Source organism: Elephantulus edwardii, unplaced genomic scaffold, assembly GCF_000299155.1.
Source record: "Elephantulus edwardii isolate Elephantulus edwardi_28Jun2011 unplaced genomic scaffold, EleEdw1.0 scaffold00089, whole genome shotgun sequence".
In the NCBI taxonomy this organism is placed as follows: domain Eukaryota; kingdom Metazoa; phylum Chordata; class Mammalia; order Macroscelidea; family Macroscelididae; genus Elephantulus; species Elephantulus edwardii.
In genome coordinates this window covers 6,093,465-6,106,783 of record NW_006399839.1, presented here as the reverse complement: position 1 = coordinate 6,106,783, position 13,319 = coordinate 6,093,465, and positions in this window count along the sequence as shown.

Genomic DNA, 13,319 nt, shown 5'->3' with positions numbered 1-13,319 from the left:
AGAGGAAGGCCCTCTATGAGGTGGATTGATTCAGTGACTGGGATAATTGGGATGGGAGTGTCAGAGACCGTGCGATTGGCACAGGACAGAGCGGAGTTTAGGACTGTTGTACATAGGGTCGCTATGAGTCACAGGCAACTCGACGGCACACAACAACAACAACAACAATGGCTAATATTCTGCTACAGACTGGAGTTGTCACTCCCCCATCCCCCGTAGCACTTCTAAATACCCAAAAATCAAATACACATCTCTGGTCATGAGCTACTGGTACAAACCCAAAAGCCTTCCGTGGCTTGTCTGTACGTACAGTTAGCTTCCCAACATTGTTGTCAAATGCCAGTAAGAGCTGGTTTTGACCCACAGCAACTTTATGCGCAAGAGAACAATGCACTGTTGCTTCCTGCACCATCCCCACAGTTGTTGTTATGTTTGATCCCATCAGTGCAACCAACTGTCTTAATCCATCTCGTGGACGGTCTGCCCCTTTTTGGGCTCACTCTCCACTTTACCAAGCATAGTGTCCTTGTCCAGCAGGGATAAGTCCCTCAAGAGACCACATCCAACAAATGAGACATAGTCTCATTATCTCTGCTTTTAAGGAGAATTCGGACTACTTTTCTCAAGACAGAGTTGTTCATTCGTCTGGCAGTGCATGACACACTCAGTGTTCTGCGTCAACCTCTTCAATCAAAGCCATCAATTCTCTGGTCTTCCTTATGCATTGTCCAACTTTCACATGCATATGAGGGAACTGAAAATACCAAGGCTTGTGTCAGGTGCACCTTACTCCTCATTGTTACACATCTGGGCCTCGTAACACTTTAAAGAGTTAAAGAGATAAACTTGCACAGATGTGCCCAGCACAACATGCACTATGTCATTTGATTTTTTAATTACTACTTCCATGTAAATTACTACATCCAAGTAAAAGGAAATTCTTGACAACTTCAACCTTGTCTTTTTATCATGCTGCTTATAACAGTGTGAAGATTATTTTTTCTGTATATTTAGATGTATACTGAGGTAACTTGTAGTCGCTGTGAAGCGGAATACTGTGACACTGATGTGTCAGATGCTATAATGGTTACCCACAGTGGACAGTGTTTGAGGGCACTCCCCAGTCAAAACAAACTTGGAAGCAGGAGTGGCATCCACTTCTGTAAATAGCTTGCCTCCAGAAACCCTATAAACCTGGAGAAAGGATGAAAGTCACACACCCAAGTGTCGAGGACTTTCGTTCATAGGGTCGCTATGAGTCGCCTATGACTCGACAGCACTTAACAACAACATATTGAGATGTCGTCTACATGGAAGGATTCAGTCTTTTGATCTTCATCAGTTAAATGCTCCTCCAAGTCTTTGCCTTAAACAAGCAAAAGTTACGTCATCTGTATGTCACAGGGTGTTAATGAGTCATCCTCCAATTCTGACGCCACACTCTCATGGTTCAGCTTCTTGGATTATCTGCTCAGCATATAGACTGAATAAATAGGATGAAAGGATACATTCCTAATGCACATATTTATTGATTTTAAACTACACAGTATCCCCTTGTTCTAATTGAATGACGACTGCTTCTTTGTCTATGTATCATTCTGCATTAGCACAATTAGGTGTTCTGGAAATCCTTTCTACAAAATACTCTTCACTACTTATTATGATTTTACCCATATACCTTTGCACTGTCAATAAGACACAAATCAAATACAAATGTCTTTACGGTATTCTCTGTTTTCGTCTAAAATCCATCCAAAATCAGGAATAATGATCACTGTTGGGGAGGAAGGGAGGAAAATGTGTAACAATGAATTAATGGAAATCCAAATTCTTTATAAACTTTCATTAAAATATAAAAATATGTTCATTGTAAATTTTCTCAATGTTGCAATCATTTTTTAATTATCTTCAGCAAAATTTTACTTACATGTGATATGATCATTACTGTTCAATGATTTACACATTCTGGTGGATCATGTTTCTTTGGAAGGGTGCAAATAATGGATCTCTTTCCGTTGGCTGGTCAACTTTCAAATTTCTTTGCATAAACAAGTGAGCACTTGTAGCATTGCATACATTTGTTAAAACCTCTTAATTAGTACTGTGTCAATTCCTAGAGCCTTTTGTTTAAAGGAGCTTTGGAAGTACTGTGGATAAGGCATCTGGCTGCTAATCAAAAGGTCTGACCCACCAGGTGCTCTGAGGGAGAATGATGAAGTCACCTGGTTCCATAAACATTCACCACCTTGAGAATCACATGTAATGGGCTTCCCTCTCCCCTCCTGCCTCTTCAATGTCCTATGCAGTTTGGACTTCTTTTTTTTTCTTCTTATGAACCATTACAGAGGCTTTGGATTTCCATTCATTCATTGTTGGACTTTTCTCCCTGCCCACTCCCTCCCCCAATTTGCTCTTCTCTTTGAAAAGTAAAAGAAAATTTTTTTCATCATTATATAATCTCCTCCCCCCCACCCCAAGTCCACTGCACTGTGCAGCCTTCATTCTGGACACCTGTCATGACAATAATACCTAATCACATACCCCTTTTAAGCAGTTCTCTCCCTCATCTGTTTCAGTGCAGTATACATTATTTATCCCCTCTTTCTCCGTCTTCCCTCAACCCCGATGTCAGTCCCATTTTACAACAGTGGCACCATGCAGTATTTGTCTTTTTAAAAAATTTTTATTATTTGTGTGTGTGTACCTTCAAATCAGATTTGACTGGTACAGGAGGAGATTATTCCTCCTTCTCCAACAAAGCATCTGGTGTATTTGAACCACAAACCTCTGGGACTGCGGTGCAGCTTCTTGCCACTAGGCCACCAGAGCTTGTAATATTTGTCTTTTTGTGACTGAGATATTTCACTCAGCATAATGTCCTCCAGGGTCACTCATTTTTTTATATTTCATGAGTTCCTTGTTTTTCAATGCAGCATAGTATTCCATTGTGTGAATATACCACAGCTTCTCCAGCCATTCGTTTGTAGATGGGCACTTAGGTTGTTTCCAACTCCTTGCTATTGTGAACAAAGCTGCAATAAACATGGGTGTGCATATATCTGCTTGGATGTCAGTTACGGTCTCTTTGAGGGATATTCCTAGTAGCGGAATTGCTGGATCAAATGGTATCTCTATTTGCAACTTTTTGAGAAAGCGCCATACTGCCTTCTACAGTGGTTGCACCATTTTACACTCCCACCAACTATGAATAAGGGTTCCAGTTTCTCCACAACCTCGCCAGCATTTGTTGCTTGCTGTTCCATTAAATTTTGCTATTCTGACTTGGGTGAGGTGATATCTCACAGTTGTTTTGATTTGCATCTCTTTTAGAGCTAGGGATTTTGAACATTTCTTCATGTGCTTGTTAGCCATCTGAGTGTCTTCTTCGGTGAAGTGTCTGTTCATGTCCAGTGCCCATTTTTCAATTGGATTATTTACCTTTATCTTGTTGTGGTGTCCTTCAGGTTTTTCAAGGCTAAAAATTGTAATAGCAGGAGAATGTTCAAGTCTTTCCCAGAGAACTGCTGGTGGACCCAAACCCTTAATGATGCGAAGCTGTGGATTAACAACACAACTTGTTAAGGGCAATGCCATATACTTCCTTATGATGTATATATAATGAATTCTAGTAAATATGTGCACGTTTACACATGCATATGTATGTATATGCATACAAAGTAGAACATTACTGTGAAACCTTTAATAAGCTGAAAAGGCACGAAATGAAGAAGCAATTGCCACTGCATTTGGGTATGGGAAAAATGTTTGAGCATTCCTAGACTTAAAGAACAACTTACCAGATAATACAGAAAACCTAAAATGAACAACCCAAGTGCCCATCAACAAACAAATGGATAGAAAATCTCTGGTATATTTACACAATGGAACACTATGCAGTATTGAAAAACAAGGAACTCATGAAACATTACGCAAAATGGGTGACCCAGGAGGACATTATGCTGAGTGAAATATCTCAGTCACAAAAGGACAAATATTGCATTGGACCACTGCTGTAAAATGGGACTGACATAGAGGTTTGAGGGAGACTGAGAAAGATGGGATAAATTATGTATACTACATTGAAACAGATGAGGGAGAGAACTGTTTAAAAGGGATATATGATTGGGTATTATTGTCATGACTGGAGTCCAGAATGAAGGCTGCTCAGTGGAGTGGCCTTGGGGGGAGGGATCATATAACAATGAAAGAGTTTTTCTTTTACCTTTCAAGGAGAAGAGTGAATTGAGGGGGGAAGGGGTAGGCAGGGAGAAAAGTGCAACAATGAATGATTGGAAACCCTAAGTATCTGTAAAGTTTCATTAAAATTAATTTTAAAAAAAGAAAAAAAACAAACCCAAAACCTAAAATGGCACTCACGTATTACCAGGAAGTCAGAACCAACTCATGGCTGACCTGCTACTGGGTTTCTGAGGTTACAAATCACACAGGAGGAGACTGTCCATCTTTTCCCCATAGAACTGTTGGTGGATTCAAAGAGACAGAAAGGTTTGGTGTTGGGTTGACAAAACAACTTCCTACGGTGTAGACCACCAGAGTTCCCTAAAAGGGTACTGACATATAGTGCAAGTGGGAATGACAGGATAAATACTACCAGGGTTACTGTATTTGGCAAATCTGCAGATAAGAGTCTCTTTAAAGGAACTATGAGGAAGGGCATCACTTTAAAGAATAAGGTGCACCTAACCCAAACCTTGGTATTTTCAACTTCTTCATATACATGTGAAAGTTGGACAATTAATAAGGAAGATTGAAGAAGTGATGCCTTTCAATTCTGGTACTGACAAACACTGCTGAATACACCATGGACTGTCAAAGAACAAACAAATCTCTCTTGGATGAATTGCAGAGTATTCCTTAATGGTATTCCTTAATGTTAACAATTTTAGTTTGCTTGGCTCCATGGTCAACACTCTTGGCACCAGCAGCTAGGAAATTAAAAAAATGTATTGTGCTGGGAAAGTTTGCTGTTAGGGACCTCTCCAGGGTACTGAAGAGCAATGGTGTCACTCTGGAGATTAAGGTGCGTCTGATTCAGGCTATGGTCTTTGCAATCACTTGTTATGCACGAGAGAGCTGGACAATGATTAAGGAGGATAGAAGGAGAATTGATGCCTTTGAGCTCTGGTGCTGGAGAAGAGTATTGACTGTACCTTGGACTGCCAAGAAAACAGATTCATCCAGGAGAGGGTTAAGCCAGGCTGCTCCTTGGAGGCAAGGATTCTGGGGCTTTGTCTGACATACTTTGGACATGTTGTAAGGAGGGACAGGTCCTTGGGGAGGGACATCATGCTTGGGAGGGTGGAGGGACAGCGCAAGAGGGGAAGGCCCTCTATGAGGTGGATCAATTCAGTGACTGGGGTGATAGGGATGGGTGTGTCAGAGATGGTGCGATAGGCACAGGACAGAGCAGAGTTTAGTGCTGTTGTACATAGGGTCACTATGAGTCGCAAGCAATTCGATGGCACATAACAACAACAACAACAATAACAACATTCCTTAATGGTAAGACTTAGCAAAACAAATGCTGAATGCTCATTTTGGAATTGTTTTGATGTCAGTTTGATTATTCATAGAAGTGTAATTATCCGATTTCTTTTAGTTAGCAAAAATAAGTACTAAAGTCTATCTTTAGTGAAAGTTAAGTGGTATAACACAATCTTTTGAAGAATTGGGTGTAACTGTGTGTGTTATGTAGTAAAATCTGTGAAAGAAAGTTGGAACCTGGGTAAAGCAGGAACCTGTCGGAGAAGGAAAATCCAAACATTTTCCAATAAATTTAGTGATAGCCAAGTGGTATGACAACATCCTTCCAAAGATGGAAAAATTGTAAGACCGAGAAAAAAGAGGCAGCCCTGTTGGGTTCTGGTTCCCATGAATTCCTTAAAATTATATTTAGCCCATTTAGTTGTCATGATGGGTAAATGGTTATCTAATACTTGGGGAGCTCTGATGGTCTAGCCTATAGGGAATTCTACTGCTAACCTAAAGGAAGCCCGTTTGAATCCACCAGCTGCTCTGTGGGAGAAAGATGGTCAATCTCCTCCCATGCAATTTACAGCCTCTGGAAACCTGCTGGAGTGTCAGCTATGACTTGATTCCAACTCGACAGCAGTGAGTTTAGGTTATGAGTTGATACAATACACACAGTGGAGTTTCCACCTTAGACAGATTATAGCTTTTTTTTCTTTTCCAGGTTCCTGATTTTATATGTTTACTATATTAACAGATGGGGCAGTTGAGGCACAGAAAGGTGTTTGTTAGGTGTTATTGGTGTTAGTCAGGTACGACTCATAGTGACACTATGAAGAACAGATCTGAACCCTGTCCTATCCTGTGCCATCCCTAATGTGCCTGAGTCCATTGCTACAGTCATTGTATCAACCCATGTTGCTGAAGATCTTCCTCTCCTTTCCTGACCCCCCTCACCTTTCTGAGCATGATCTCATTCTCCAAGGAACAAGCTGTTCTAAGAACAATCCCAAAGTACATGAGATAAAGTTTCACCATCCTTGCCTCCAAGAAGCTATCTGGTAGCACTTTCCCCAAGACCTATCTATCTATTGGTTCTTTTTGCAGCCCATGAAATATTCAGCGCTATTCTCCAATACCAGGCATCAATCAATTCTTCTGGCATCCTTATTCACTAGTTCAGCTCTCAGATGCATAGCAGATAACTGGGGGAAAGAAACCATAGCTTGAATCAGGCGCACCTTAGTCCTTAAACTGACATCATTGCTCTTCGGGACAGAGAGGACTTATCTAAACTCACAGAGCAGGAGGAGGATTACAGCCCAGCCAGTCAGGTACCAGTCTGTACTTAACCACTACACTGCACTCTACAGATCTAAATAAGCTCAGTGTGGAGTGCAGGTGGGATGTAAGGATGTGCTGGGGATGGGAAGAGAAAGCACACATGTATGGGCTCATCCATGTGCTAGTATGTTCACTGCATGTGTGACAACACAGGCATGGCTCCCAGCCAGCACATCCCCTCGGTGCAGGAGGGTGACCGAGCAGGGTGGTGGAGAGGAAGGCATACACCCATGGACCTCCCTGCCCTCAGGTTCCACAGGCCCCGTCTTCCTGGTTTCCCCTCTTTCCCTCTGGCACATGGCGGGCATGACTGGCCAAGCCAGGATTTGTATTCCAAAGCCAAACTGCCATTTCTCTCTGCCCAGCATGTCTCCCCAGAGCTGGTCTGGGCTCTCCGCAGGGCAGTGTTCACATGACTTGGCGGGAGGTGGCTTGCAGGGCAGGGAAGTCAGAGAACAATGTGGTTCATCTCAGGAGGGCGCAAGCCCAGCCCTTGGCTCAGCCCAGGCCTCCAGTGGGGATGGCTGGTGTCCACTACCTCAGTGGAGACCCCGTCGTGACGGGTAAGAAAAGGCTGTGCACTGAAACGGTTAGGTAGAAATCTCAACTTTGCCTCTTAGCTGTGTGACTTCAGTGAATGGCATAAACCCCAGAATCCATGCCTTTCTTCCTAGTAAAGCAGGGGTGTTGCCGTTGTCATGTACCATCAGGTCAGAACAGACTTACAGCTGACCAGCCAGTGGATTTTCAGAAGCAGTAAATCACATAAAAGGAGACTGCCTGTCTTTCTCTCAAGGAGCAGCTGGTGGATTCAAACCACATGCTTTTAGGTTGGCAGCACAACTCCTTACCGCTAAGCTACCAGAGCTCTAACAAGAGTATGGTGACAATTACCGCTTTTTGTGGTTTGTGTGAGCAGGAGAACCATTTGAACTAGTACTGATTCTGACCCAGGGAGACGTCACGTGCATTAAAGTAGAACTGAGTTTCATAAGGTTTTCAGTGGTAGATTTTTTTCAGAAATCAATCACCAGGCCTTTCTTCCCAAATTCTTCTGGGTGAACTTGAACGTGCAACTTTGTGGTTGGCAGTCATGTGTGCGGCTTGTACCACCCAGGGATCCCATCTAGGGGCTGAATACTCAATACCTGTTCATTTCACTATTATTTTAAACTCCCATCAGGCAAGTGAAGGACACAGATTGTGTTCCAGAGGAATGTGCTTTAATCAAGTGCCTAAGTTGTTACTCCACCTTGAGAAGCAGGTACTTCCACGCCTATTTTATAGATGAGGAAACTGAGGTGCAGCAAGATTGAATAAGTTGACTCAGGTTATACAGTAGGTGAGTGACAAAACCAGGTTTCCAATGTTGGTATGATTCCAATTCCAGCATTCTTCCTTCTCCACCTCCAGCTGCCACTGCGTTTGGTTTACAGGCTCCAGGGCTGTGACAACTTGTCCCATCAACTCTGTCCAGACCAGATATTTTGCTGCCTACATGTTTTTCTCATGTGTGGCCTACTCAAGAGAGAACACGTAAGGATCCTGCAGGTGGTCACACTTAGGGGTGGTGGAGGGATAAAAAAACAATTCTTTTCGTGCAGCAAGAAAAGCAAGTGAGAAGCTGGAGACAGTGGAGCAGGGAGCTCTTAGGGGAAAATGGGAGGTTCAAAAGGCAATTAATGCTTCTGTCTGAAACTGTAAACAGATAGTTACTGGCTCTGACACCATCAGCACACAGACAAAAGGCAGACGGCAAGGGCACACCACAAGGAAGCTGGGATTAGACTACGCCCCGGGTGGAAATTAAATGTTTTCCTGCAAGCAGAAGGGGAAAACCATAGTTAAAGCCAATTCTTGACTCTTGAGTCCAGAACTCCAGGACCACCTACACTCACTGAGCAAAGGCTCTTAATTTGTACGTGAGTATGTAGTGAATTCCCAAGTCTCACCTGACATTCTCTCTTGGCCTAAATGTGTAAATTGAAAGTAATAATTAGAAGCGAGTCTTCAATATACACTATAATTTTAAATCATATATATTTTCATTCCTACTGACGCCCATCAATTTCACCTCACTGGGACCTTCCATTAGGATTCTAAGGCATTAGAATTCTAATATTGACAAGAAGAAATGGCGGCCCATCTTTTTCCCCTGGATCAACTAGGGGATTTGAACCACCAGCCTCTGGGTTAGTAGCTCAACACATTGCACTAAGCCACTAGGGCTCCTTTTTAACATAGCTAGAGAGAAGTATCCAAAAGTCACTGTTGTCATTTCCTAATTATAAGTGACTTTCTATCAAGTTCCTAAGGCTGTAAATCTTTTTTTTTAATTATTACTAATTGTAATGAAAATTTACAGAGACTTTGGATATCCATTCATTCCTTGCTGCACTTTTCTCCCTGCAAAGAGAGTGTCCATTTTTCTTCCACAAGAGCACCTCGTGGCTTTGAACGACTGACCTTTTGGATAGCAGCAGAATATGCAATTACTATGCTACCAGAGCTCCCTATACATATATGGAGAAAGCTTGTTTTGCATTTGAAAGTTGGACAATGAATAAGGATGACAGAAGAAAAATCTACGTGTTTGAGTTGTGGCGCTGGAAAAAAGTATTGAATATTCCACGGACAGCCAAAAGAACAATCAAATACATACTGGAGGAAGTGCAACTAGGGTGCTTCTTAAAAGTTAAGAATAAGGGAGCTCAGGTGGCCTAGTGGCAAGAAGCTGCACTGCAATCCCAGAGGTGTACAGTTCAAATCCACCAGATGCTCTACTGGAGAAGGAGGGATAATCTCCTCCTGTACCAGTCAGATCCGATTTGACATTACACATACACGAAAAATAATAAAGTAATTTTAAAAAAATAATAATTTTTAAAAAGGCAAGAATGAGGGGAGCTCTGCTCGCCTAGTGGCAAGAAGCTGTACTGCAATCCCAAAGGGACACGGTTCGAATCCACCAGATGCTCTGCCGGAGAAGGAGGGACAATTTCCTCCTGTACCAGTCAGATCTTATTTGACGGTACATGCACAAAAAATAATAAAATAAAATTTAAAAAAAAAAGGAAGAATGGTGAAACTTGGTCTCACATACTTTGGTCATATTGTTAACAGAGACCAGCCCTTGGAAAAAGATACCATGCTTGGAAAGGTGGAGAGTAAGTCAAAGAGGAAAACCCTCAACAAGATGGATTGACACTTGGTCTCACATACTTTGGTCATATTGTTAACAGAGACCAGCCCTTGGAAAAAGATACCATGCTTGGAAAGGTGGAGAGTAAGTCAAAGAGGAAAACCCTCAACAAGATGGATTGACACAGTGTCTGTAACCATGGCCTCAAGTATATTTGAAATGATAAGAATAATACAGAATAGAGAAAGGTTCAGATCCATAGTTCATAAGGCTGCTATGACTTGTAGTTGACTTGACGGAACCTAACAACAATAAGTATAAATACATATTATTGTGTGCCATCAAGTCAGAACTTGATCCATAGCTCATCCTCCAGGTTTTCAGAGTCAATACTCCAATGGGAAGAGACTGTTTATCTTTACCACGTGGAGTAGCTGGTGGATTTGAACAACATATCTCTGAGGTAACTCGTGGTGGCTGCGATGCTGAACATTGTGACCCTGAAGTGCCAAATGTGATAATGGTCACTCATAGCGGACAGTGTCTGGCAGAGCTCCCCAATTAAAACAAGCTTGCCTCTGGAAACCCTATGAACTTGGAGAAATAAAGTTCATAGGGTTGCTATGAATCGCCTACGACTCAATGGCATTAAACAACCACCACCTTTGTGTTTGTGTTGGCAGTGCAGGTCCTTACCACTGAGCCCCTACACACACACACACACACACACACACACACACACACACACACCCTATACACATATACACACATATAGCAAAAGAGAGGGAGAATTCTTGGCATATTTAGTCAGAACTCTTGGTTATAAGCAGGAGAACATTCATATAAAACCACAAGCAAAAAGAATCATAACTATTCTTTTTCACTGGCTCACAAACGCCGCCAAGAGTTGAAAGATTTCAAGAAGTGTTTTTGCATATCTCAGTTCTCTTTCTTCTGAATCTTCATTACCACACAGCAGTGCTTCTCTCTAGTCTGGTAAGATGACAAACTCCTTGATTGCTATTTTCCTCCCCGTGAAAAAAGAACATCCCTGAGAACCAAACTCTCAGGGTTCTCTCTGACTGGCTTTCCTTTCAGTCACATGCCCATCTTTCAGCCAATGCCGTGGCCAGGCTGTAGTCCATTCCTGGAAGCAGGGGCAGAGTAAGTCTCATTCAAGCTACAGATACTGATATGGGGGTGGGAGAATTTGCCCAGGAAAAGGAGGCTGCTGTTTCTGAAAGGATACAAATGTTCATCCTATATAGTAGAACCACCCTATCTAGTAACCACATTAAGAAGTAAAAATCAGGAATAATCATCATCATTATAGTAACACTTACTAAGCACATGCCATGTGCCAGGAATTAAGCTAAGTGCTTTATAATCATTTTTACTCCATATGACAGCCCATATTTATTGTGGCATCAATCCCACTTTGCAGATAGGCAAACTGATATGGTGGTGAATTTAACTGTCACAGGCTCACATAGATAGTAAAGAGTGGAGTCAGCAATCTCACTCAGGTAGTCCTTTTTCAAATTCTGAGCTGCTAATATTTCTGTAGTTCTGGGGAACGACATTGTTTGCTGTTACATGTTGACAAGTCAGCTAAACTCAGGGGCTCTATGAACCAATCGAACAAAACCTTGTTCAATTCTGCACCATCCTTACAATCTTTGCTGTGATTAAATCCATTGTCGACCTTGAGTGTCTTCCAAATGGAAAACCTCATTGTCTGGTCCTATGTCAGACAATGTTCTGCTGCTATTCACAAGATTTTAAAGGGCCTATTATTTCAGCTCCAGCGGCCTAGTGGTAAGAAACTGTGCTGTAATCCCAAAGGCATGCGGTTCGCGTCTAGCAGTTGCTCCATGGGAGGATGGACAATCTCCTCCCATGAGATAAACTATCTCTGAAAACCCGCTAGAGAGTCAGCTATGCGTTGGTTTTGACTCAATGGCACACAACCACCACCAGATTATTTCAGACATGGATGGCCATTTGTGCTTCCTTGTCTGTATTAGGTTGGAAGCTCCATTGAAACCTTTGCACCATGGTGACTCTGTTCTATTTTGATATACTAGCAGTATAGCTTTCAGCACTACAGCAATGTGACATGCTAACAGACAAGTGATCGGAAACTACATTTAGAGCTAATATATCACACAGAATTGCTGGCTTCTTGTTGGACTGGCGGCTCTGAGCCTTCTACAGGAAGAGCTAAGTGGCATGGAAATTCAGACACTGGGCCCATCATTTAGGGCTCTGAGATGTTTGTTCTGAGATAGTACCATGGTCACACTAAGGTCTGACAACAAGAAGGGGCCCCCACAAGGATGACTGTGAACTCAGGGGGCTCTAGCCCTTGTTAACCCTCCTTCCCCACGCATGAGAAATGGGAAGAAAGAAGAGTGGTCAGGTGAGCTCTGGTGGCTTAGTGGCAAGAAGCTGCACTGCAATCCCAGAGGTGTGTGGTTCGAATGCAACAGATGCTCTGCTGGAGAAGAAGGGACAATCTCCTCCTGTACCAGTCAGATCTGATTTGACAGTATGCACATGCACACACACAAATGATTTTTTTTTAATAAAAGAGTGGTCCATGGATGGATATGCTAGGTTCAAGCCCCTCTGCCACTAACCAGCTGTACGCATCCTCAAATAAACTCTTAAATCTCTTTAAGTCTCAGTTTGAGCACCCATAAAATGGGCAGAATAGCACCTTTCTCAGAGATCTCTGAAGACAATAAAAAACACAGCATGCAAACCAATGCCTGCTTGTCACCCTGGGACTTGGCAAAAAGAGAAAAGAAAACAGCTTTTTTACCTTTCCTGGTCGGCCTGCTTGGCTCGCCTTCCTTCCTTCTACCTCTTTCCAGCATCAGCATCTTCATGGTGCTGGGTTCGAATCCCAGCCAGGCTGTCCTCGTCCCAACGTGGGTGACCTCGGGCCAAGCCAGGGAAGAATGGCCCTCCTTCACGAGTCTGATGAAAACCCGCTCTGTAAACGTGCCTGGCACGAGGTTTGTTTATTCTCTGGGCTCAAAATGGTGACAGGGATAGAGCTGGGTGGGTCGGGCTGCTTTGAGGCAGCGCCTGGGGCCTTCTGGTCAGCGAGGGGCCCTTCTCCACTCCACTTCCCAGCTGCTGAATAATTCATGACCAACAAAATGGCTGGGCCGCTCCAGCCCTCCCTCCTCCAGTCAGGGAAGGGAGAAAAGTTTCTAATTACAGGTCAGCCTCTCCCCGGGGCCCCTGGGCGCTGCACACAGGGGGTATTTATGGGAAGAGAAGGGAAGGGAGGGCTCTGTTCTAGTCCCATGCCACCAGGAATGTAATTCCT